This window comes from Ailuropoda melanoleuca, chromosome 1 (genome assembly GCF_002007445.2).
Source record: "Ailuropoda melanoleuca isolate Jingjing chromosome 1, ASM200744v2, whole genome shotgun sequence".
Classification (NCBI taxonomy): Eukaryota; Metazoa; Chordata; class Mammalia; order Carnivora; family Ursidae; genus Ailuropoda; species Ailuropoda melanoleuca.
Window position 1 is genome coordinate 205,737,182 of NC_048218.1, and position 9,691 is coordinate 205,746,872.

A 9,691-nucleotide genomic window follows, 5' to 3' on the forward strand; every position below is an offset into this window, starting at 1 on the left:
TTTCTTTTTTTGGACCTGTCCTTCAGCTCACCCACCCCGCCCCCAGCACTGACACCTTAGGGATACCATCACCCCATTGTCACCCCGTTTTCCATACTGAGGCCAGTTGCTGTTGTCTTGGGGTGATTTTCCCACCAACCTAGGCCCTCACCTTCCTCCTGTGGAGCAGTCTTGCACCTGACTGTGAGGATCTCCTAAAACTCTTCTAGGCCTGAGCTCTGATTTCTGTCAGAATGCATTTGAGGGCCTCCTTGCTCTTTTCCGAAATTCCCCAAGAAGTCCTTCCTACTGCTGCTGGGAGGGGCTCTGCATTACCGAGGACTTTTGGTTATGTGTGCTTCAGGCTCAGATTTGACTTAGTCTGTCCCTGGTCTATGGGACAAGAACTGTCAAGATGAGATTTTTCCACAGCTCTGAAGGTAGAGGTGTCATCTGGTAGAAACAGCTTTGAAATGGTTTTAGGTACATTCCTGAGTGCCAGGTTTGTGACAGGGCATTACAGGACGAGAAGATGTTCATCCTGAATCTGTGCAGACCAGATCTCCCTCCTCCAGGCTACACCTTGTACTGATCAAGGGCCAGACTCAGAGAAGGAACAATTGTGCTGTGAGAGGAAGGAAGGCACAGGTGTCTGATGACCAGTACCTAGTATGTGTTGGACGTTTTGTGAAGCATTTTTGGAGGAAGTATTGGGGGAACCTCTGTTGCACAGAATTGGGTTAATCAGTCTCTGGTTCATAACACATTCTGATTGTCGGCCCTCCGCCTTTATGTTTGTTTTAGTAATAATAACATGTGCCAAGGCCAGTAATACACGCTGAGTGCTTTTCCACACCTTTAGTTCACTTCATCCTCACAACTACCCCCAAAACATGCAGGATTCAAATGGCAGGAGAGGTACTGAGTCAAGTTCTAGTAAAGTTCCATTTCCAGGAATGTTTCCATTATACCTCAGCTGTCTCCAGGGAGGCATTCCTGAATTTCTTATTTTATTACTTCTAGTAATATACAATAAATTTTCCATGTCCTGGGGCAGGATATTTTTTGAAGTATTTCCTCGTTCTGACTACTCTTAAGTGCTGGCTTTCAACTTTCTCTGGCTCCATTTCTTGGCAGCTAGGACCTGGCCTCCTAGTGTGGAGGACACTCTGCGGCTGGTAAACAGGGCACCTAATAGGCAGGTCAGTAGGTCACATGCCAGTGAATGTCAGTAGGTCACATGCCAGTGAATGTCAGGGTAGAAAGGCCTTAGAGATACCAAAGCCTGAACAACAGAACCTTACGTCTGAGTCCTGAGTAATGGGGTGGGTTTGCTCTAGAACACTTGACAACTGAAATAGCATTCTGAGTGTGCACTGGTCTCCTGGGAAGTTTTCTGGACCACTCACTTCCTCACTTCTGCTGGGCTGTGTTCCCAGATGAAAGAAGAAAGTTTGATTAAGTAATTGGCTAAGCTAATATCACTATTATGTGGTAGAGCTATGATTTGAATCCATTATACTCTGTCCATTCATGATGTTAATGCTTTGTTATTCGTTTTCCATTGCCCCTGGGTCTTGGTTCAAGATCCTTCCCTTGGGGTCTCTGTGGTGTCCAGCGTCCACTGTCTTTGAAAGTCTGCCAGCTAGGGTCTGTTTGGGGGTCTGACCAGTAAGGTCTGCTGGCATCCAGGACAAGTTTCCCCCATCCAAAGGACCCTGTAGCTGGGAATGGCTCTGGTACCTCTCTCATGGTGGCTGACTCGCTTCCTTGTGTCTAGTTGCAGGAATGGCATATGGGGACTGGCCTCCCACGAGAGGCTCACATCTCACATGCAGAAGTCTCTCTTCTGGCCATCTCGGCCGCCTTTCAGATTGTGGAGATGATGGAGTCCCAGGCAGCCAACCTCAGAGCTGGCAGACAGAAACAGCTGAGAAGAAGTTGCCTAACTGTGAGAAGATGGCTTTGGAATTTGGGAACCAGCTGGAGGGCAAGTGGGCCGTGCTGGGGACCCTGCTGCAGGAATCCAGCCTGCTGCAGAGGCTGCTGGAGAACATGGAGAACCTGCTGAGAAATGGAACTTCTGGGTCCTGAGGCTGCCCCCGGGCAACAATGGGGAGGCCCCCAAGGTACAGGAACTTGGTGGGATGGAGAGGGCTTTTTTGGTTTCAGCAGCGTCCTTAGACTCATAGTGGAGGGAACGCTGCCACGTCTGCCAAAACTTGACCTCTTGGCTCTTTTTTTTATTTTTTATTTTTATTTATTTTTTAAAAAGATTTTATTTATTTATTTGACAGAGAGAGACAGCGAGAGATGGAACACAAGCAAGGGGAGTGGGAGAGGGAGAAGCTGGCTTCCTGCCAAGCAGGGAGCCCAATGCGGGGCTTGATCCCAGGACCCTGGGATCATGACCTGAGCCAAAGGCAGACACCTAACAGCTAAGCCACCCAGGCACCCCTTGGCTCTTTTTTTTTTTTTTAAAGATTATTTATTTTAGAGAGAAAGAACATGGGGGTGAGTGGGGCAGAGGGAGAGGGAGAGAGAATTCCAAGTGAACTCTGCGCTGAACGTGGAGCCCAGTGCAGGGCTCGATCTCACCACCCCGAGATCATAACCTGAGCTGACACCAAGAGTCAGACACTTAACTGACTGCACCACCCAGGCGCCCCTGGATTTCTTGGCTCTTGATGCCAGTCACCGGTTGACTTTAAAAGGCTTGAAAAGTCTCAGAAGAGAAGTGTGAGACAGCAGAGATGGCTGCGCAGCAGATGGCGTGGGGCTGGTGGGGAGGGTTATGGTTGTGCTTGCTGCTCTAGAATGACCTCTGAGGGTGAGGCCTGGCTCAGGTAGGGGAAATCACAGAAGATACGTGTGAGCCTGGGAGAGGAGACGAGAACCCAGGAGCACTGATCCTGAATCCTTCTAGCCTCTTGTCCCTGCTTTTACCTGAAGCAGGTGTGCTGGAGATGAGGTTACATTTGACCGATGGTTTGGCCAGCAGTGCCCTCTGGTTTGGGCATGGGGAGAGGAGCCTGGAGCTGGTTTTAACTGTTATCTGAAACGGCTGTGACTCACATTGGTGTGGGGGGACCTATCCTTCCAGGTGTCCCTGACAACAGAAGATGTGGCCATGTGACTCAGAGCAGGAGTGGGGCAGCCTGGAACACCAGCAGAAGGAGCTCCGCAAGCACATGAAAGGGAACCACGAGACTCTGATCTCCCTGGGTAAGAGGCTGGCTCCTGGGGGCTTCCAGGCCCAGAGTCCTTGACTTTATTCCTTTATTGAATCAAATGAGCCTCTTGGATTTGAGAACAGAAAGCACTTTGAGATCCTTTGATCAGCTGTCTTCAAGCAGGTAGAAGGTATCCTTAATTCCCATATTTAGGTTTAATGACATGAAATGAAATGCAGGGAGGTTAAATGACTTGCCCAAGGTCTCATGGAGACTGACCGTGATTTGGCAGCTGCTCCTCGCTATACTGCCCTTCCTATGACACCAGGGGCAGCTCTCACACACACATCTTCTCTCCCCTTCCAGCCTGTTTATCTCTGGTGAGCTGAGTCTTCCCCTGATTTATATTTGCACTTCGAGGACTCACTGAGCTGTACTCTGCACACTGTGAGTTGTGCAGAAACTACTGGGTGAAGGACATACTGTAGGCATTTTCGTAAGCGTGCCCCAGGTCCAGAAAAGGAGGTTGAGTCCTGGAACAAGTTCTTCAGGCTGTGGATTAAGAGCCAGGGCGTGTGTACTTGCGTGTTTGTGTAAGACATGATCTAACAGATTTCGTAGCTGCCACACCCCCATTCCATTTCAGCTTGCACACCCGAGTTCTCCCACTGCTTCGAGCAGCTCAGCACTTAGCTTTTTTTTTTTTTTTTTAAAGATTTTATTTATTAATTCGACAGAGATAGAGACAGCCAGTGAGAGAGGGAACACAAGCAGGGGGAGTGGGAGAGGAAGAAGCAGGCTCATAGCGGAGGAGCCTGATGTGGGGCTCGATCCCATAATGCTGGGATCACGCCCTGAGCCAAAGGCAGACGCTTAACCGCTGTGCCACCCAGGCGCCCCAGCACTTAGCTTTTTTGTCTACTCTCCCCAGTTGGGAGGCTGAGGCCCAGAGCAAGGTGCTTTCCTTCCCTTACCTGGCCACCAATTTTCCTCTTCCAGAAGATGGTCCTGGTGTGCTGCGAGTCCACAGGATGAGGGAGGATGCCAGGCCCCGGGGATGCAGGGGAGCACGTAGAAGGGAGGGCTGCAGTAGGCCTGTGCTGCAGGATGCACGGACTGACTGCTGACTTCCACGTGTGACTCACTCCCTGTCCTGGGCCTCAGCTTCCCCATCTGTCAAATTAGGTGGCTGGACTAGATGGCTTTGGGTTCTTTGCCTTTCTTGGATTCCACTTTATCCCCTGTGGGGGCAGTAGGATGGGAGCCTTCCTCTTGGCTGGTCACCTGCACTGCCTGCCTGGGGAGCATGGGGGAGCTCTGCTCCCCCCAAAACTCAGTGCTGTCCTCCACATATCTTGAAGGGAGGTGGATCCTACTCTAAATGCCTGGCAGGCGCCCTTTCCCTTCAAGGGTGAGCCGAGCCCCGTCACTGCCTTTATGGCAGACTAGGCCCCTTTTCCTCCCTCATAGACTGCGCCGCCTCCGAGCCCAAGCTCCAGAGCCCAGAGGAGAGGGGAGGCAGAGCAGGCAGCGGAGCAGGGTGAGAGCCCCCAGAGCCTGTCCCCTGGAGAGGAGTGCAGGCCGCGCATTCCACCGTCACCTGGGAAGGACGTTGTGTCAGGAGTCCCCCCATGTGGAGAGACAGAGACAGGAGGGTGTAGTGAGCTGCTATGAGGGCTAGACCCAGCGTCCCGGCACCCAGGGAGTGCCTGTGCCACCTCCCGCACTGGCCGGGCCTTTGGGAAATGAGATGAATGATGAACAACAGTAGCTCAGTTATCATTATCGCTCAGATGGTAGCAGTGTCTTCAACATGCAGTTTTCAAAGGCTTTTTTTTTTTAGGCGAGTAACCCTTTATTTGAATGACTGCTGGAAACCTGTAACACAGGGCAAAGCAGGACCACTGTGGTTGAAGCAGGGGACAGGTTCCCTCAGAACACAGGGTCTTGCCAAGACACCTCTTCCTTGCTTTCTAGACTCAGACATTTTATTTGGGAAGAAAGGCTTACTTTTGAAGCAAGTTCTTTGAGTGTTTGAATGCAGTCACATTGACCTCAGAGCTGAAAGAAGGCCGGTGTTGACTGGGGTGCTGAGTGACGTGCATAAGACAACCAAGGGCAGGCCTAGTAAGGGGGCCCCGGGCAGTAGGCTGAGGCAGTGAGCGGGAGGGCGGAGGGCCGGTGGCAGCACGGCTCTCCTGCTGTGAGTGCTCGAAGGGCAGGAGCCTGGGCAGCTGTTGTAGGGTGCCTGCAGCCACCAGGCTGGGCCCCTGCGGCCAGGGTGGCAGGACTGGTCGCCCAGGGCAGGCACCACAGTTACGGGCAAGTGCACAGCCAGCAGGGCCTGGCTGCCGTGCCCTCAGGCCAGAGGCCTCCAACCCCAGCTCAGCTTTGCCAGGGAGCTGGGATTTGCTCCTGAGTAGGGCTCAGGTGAGCACTGGGAGGTGGAGAAATGAGGTCCTCAGGGGACTTGGGGTCTGTCCTGTGGCCTGAGACATCCCTGCTGTTTTAACATTACTTTCTTGCCTTCCACCCTCTCTGTAATCTTTCCCAGACTCAGCAAGAGAGAGCTCTGTTTCCTCTAACCGCCCACCCCCAGGGTTTGCTCCAGGAGCTGTTTGTGCCCTCTGCTGCAAACATGGGGGCCCCAGGGGCAGCTTTATTTACTGGATGCTTCCACAGGCAGGCTCCTCCTCCTGGGGTCCTAGGGAAAGTGTAGATGTGGGTTCTCCTTCAGTAGGTCTGGGTGGGGTCTGGGTTTCAACATGTTCCTCAAGGGACCTTGGGCAGGTCCATGTTTGAGAACCAGGGTTGGCGATCTCTGAACAGAGACTAACTAGCCTCTACCCTTTGAAAGTGTTGGCATTTTGACTCTGCAAGAGTATTCTTATAAGAGTACATTCCCATCATGAAATGTAAAAGGTGCAGATGAAGCTGAAGGGGTCTCTTGACCCTGCCCCTCCCGAGGACCCCCATGTTGTCACTGAAGCGTGCGACATCTCAGACTCCTCTCTTACGCATTTTCATACGCGTGGGAACTGGAAAAATACAGGGTTGCAAAGACAAATACCATAGTGCGCATCTCACCTTGCAGCTTGTTTTCACCTAACGATATGGCTTAAGAACCTTTAGGAAAAGGTTCGGTGCATTTTGATCTACTTCCGTCTCTGGGAGCCTGGGCTGGCTGCAGGATAGGAACTTGGTGTCCAGCACCTGGATTCATCGTGGAGCCAGCCTGGTGTGTGGGACCCGGGCACCGGGGGCCGGACTGGCCATTTCCCTGCATGACTGTTACAGGTGCCTCCAGGTACTGCAGAAAGGGACATGCTGAACCCTTGTCATCCTAGGGACAGAATCTGTCTCAGTGCTGCATGATGTGGGTAGCAGTTAGATATTGGTGGCCTGGAATGTTCTCCATTCATTCATTGATTTAACAAGAATCGTGCCTACCCTGATGGCTGAGGCAGGAAGGAGGAGCAGTGATCATTCCCTATTCTGAAGTTGGCTCTTAGAGATTGGTGCCATTGGGGAGGTCACAGCCCTTGAAGGACATTGACTCATGCTCCCCGTGTTAATGTAGGATATGTGATTGGCTGCCAGAACAGCGATGGAGAAAACACAAAACAAAACAAAGTAATGAACCAGTGGCTTCAGCAAGATAGTGGTGAGTGCCAGCTCTCCCCTGACAGGCTCTTATTGTCACAGACCCAGGCTCCTTCCAGCTTGTTGCTCTCCCCTTCCCAGGATGGGGCCTTGTCGCCATGGTTCTAGACGGCTCAGTACTGTCTGTAGTCTGTCAGAGGGAGGCAGGGAGGGGGCGGTGCTCTTTCCCTTTAAGGACAGCACATGTGTTTACTTCTTATTTAATTAACGCATATTTAGTACTTATCATGTACTTTATCAGTATTGACCCACGGAAGCTTCATTGCAACCTTTTGTTTACTCGTGTTATAGATCAAGAGACCAAGGCACAGAGTGGCTGAATAAATTGTCCCATTTCATGTAGCCGTAGGAGGCAGAGCCTCTCACACCCCGTTGAGGAGAACCAGCCACACAACCACATTAGCTTGCAGCGGAGGCCTGGAAACATGGTCCTGTTTAGGTGGCCACGTGCTCAGCAAAAAACACCCCCAAATGTTCTGTGACTTGAAGGTGATCTGTGGTGTCGGAGGACAGCCTGAGAGCCTCTGTCATAGCTCACGGCCTGTCACCTGTGGGCCGAGCTCTCCTGGCTCTCCTGACAACCTGCCCAGGGCTCTTTCCACTGTGACACCTGTCTCTGTCCTCAGAAATCCCTAGTATAGGCACGCCTGGGAGATGTTGTGGGGTCGATTCCAGACCACTGCAGTAAAGCTAATACTGCAATAAAGCAGGTCCAAGGACTGTGTTGGTTTCCCCGTGCGTGGAAGTTCCCTACACACGACACTGGGTCTGTGAGCTGTGCAATAGCATTGTGTCTAAAACGACAATGGACATGCCTTCATTGAACGATACTTTATTGCTAGAACGTGCTAACTGCCATCTGAGCTTTCGGTGAGTCAGTCCTGCCGCTGCTGGAGGGTCTCGGCGGCGCTGCCAACCCATCAGGGTGCTGGGCGCTGGAGGCCGGCGCGGCCGTGCAGGTTCGTAAGACAAGCGGCTCATCTGTCACAGTTTCTCTGCCGCGGCCGGTGCTGCCGGGTGGCATTTTACCCGCAGCAGAACTGCCTTCAGAATTGGAGTCTGTCCTCCCGAGCCCTGCCACTGCCTCATCGGCTGAGCTGCAGTCACGTTCTCGATCCTCGGTGGTCGTTTCAAGCATCGTCTCGGTGTCTCCGCCAGGACGAGCTGCATCCCAGGAAACCCCTTGCTTGGCGCGGCCCAAAGCAGCTCACGTTCGGTCCTGACTTTGCAGCAGCTCCGTGCCCTCTTCGGGCTCCACTCCTGGTTCTGTCCTCTGGCTGTTTCCACTTCCTCCACCGACATCTGAACCTTCATTTGTAAAAAGACAGAATCTGTGAAGCACAGTAAAGCAAAGTGCAATAAAATGAGATATGCTTGTAGAGAAAATAAAAAATATGATGAATACAGGCTCTCCCAGAGTCCGGAACTTCTAGCAGCCTTGGTCCCCACTGCCCTGGCCCCCACTGCCCTGGCCCCTCTGGGACTCTGTGAGAACAGCCAAGGAAGCTAGGCACAGGGGCGAAGCCTAGCATCTGTGTTGGGTGGGAGGGTGACAGGAGGCAGGAAAGAGCTGAACAGCTGGGGGCAAAGGGAAGGAGAAGGGCAGAGGGAGGTTCGTGGATGTGGTGGGGGGGAGGGTTAGAGATTACTGAGGATGCGGAACTTCAGAGTTCAAACTTCTGGAGGTGGGACAGTTTCTAGTGATGACCAGGTCCCAGCTGTGTCCTCTGGCCAAAGAGGAGCCAAGGTCAAGGCACTGAGGGACCGGGGACGGAGGCTCATCAGCATGGATGCAGAGAGCACCAAGCATGACCAGAGCATGGAGGAGCAGAGGCCTAAGCTAGCAGGGCTGGTGAGGAAGCATCCTGGAGGGTGCCCCCCCCCCCCGCCAAGCCGCAGCATGAGGCTAGGAGGCAGGTTGCACAAGTGGGGAGTTCCCGCGTTTAAAGAGGAGGAGCCGTGTGTGGAAAGACAATGGAAGGACAACCGGACTGCCAGAAGGGAAACTCCAGGTGGGGGTCATGTCCCAGGAGTGAGAGGTATGTGCAGGCTGACACGTAGCTTGACAAGCAGTCAGAGGAGAGGGCTGTTGAGCACTCCCAAGAGGCTCATGGAGATGGGAAGGAGGGAAAGTCACCCATACCCCGGGGTGGGGGAGTGGGTCACAGAACCACCACGGACTCCAGGGGCTTGGATGAATCAGCTGTGCATTCTTCAGTTTCCTGGACAAGAAGGCGAGTGGCCCAGGAGCAGTGAACACCCCGCCACATGTGAAAGCGACTGATTGCTGGTGCTGGTGCCGCTGGGGAAGAGCAGGGGCTGCCGCCCTCGGAGGGCCCACGGAGGCCACAGAGCTTTGGGAAGGGAGCGTAAGGTGGGACGGGGATGAAATACACTGTGTGTCGGAGCTGGAGCCCGGAATCCCCCACCCTTCGGCCACTAGTCCTTTAAAATAACTGCCACCGGTCCAGGCAACCTTTGACCTGCTTTCTGTGTTCACAGACTAGGTTTCATGTTCTAGAATTTTATACAAATGGAATCAGAGCATATGTACTCCCCCACCCCTTTTTTTGGTTTGTTTTTGGTCTGGCTTCTTTTACTCAAGATAATTATTTGAGCTCTATCCCTACGGTTGTGTGTATTAAGAGTTCCTTCATTTTTAGGGGCGCCTGGGTGGCACAGCGGTTAAGCGTCTGCCTTCGGCTCAGGGCGTGATCCCGGTGTTATGGGTTCGAGCCCCACATCAGGCTCCTCTGCTATGAGCCTGCTTCTTCCTCTCCCAGTCCCCCTGCTTGTGTACCCTCTCTCGCTGGCTGTCTCTATCTCTGTCGAATAAATAAATAAAATCTTTAAAAAAAAAAAAGTAATTTCTAAAA

General features: G+C 52.6%; 1 long non-coding RNA gene across 1 annotated transcript; it reads left to right on the forward strand.

Annotated features, from left to right (window-relative positions):
* The first annotated feature begins 1,779 nt into the window (after positions 1 to 1,779).
* LOC117795281 lies at positions 1,780 to 8,642 on the forward strand. Its single transcript, XR_004619214.1, has 3 exons — positions 1,780 to 2,108; positions 3,083 to 3,204; positions 6,733 to 8,642. It is a non-coding gene; the product is annotated as an uncharacterized LOC117795281 (long non-coding RNA).
* Positions 8,643 to 9,691: the final 1,049 nt, after the last annotated feature.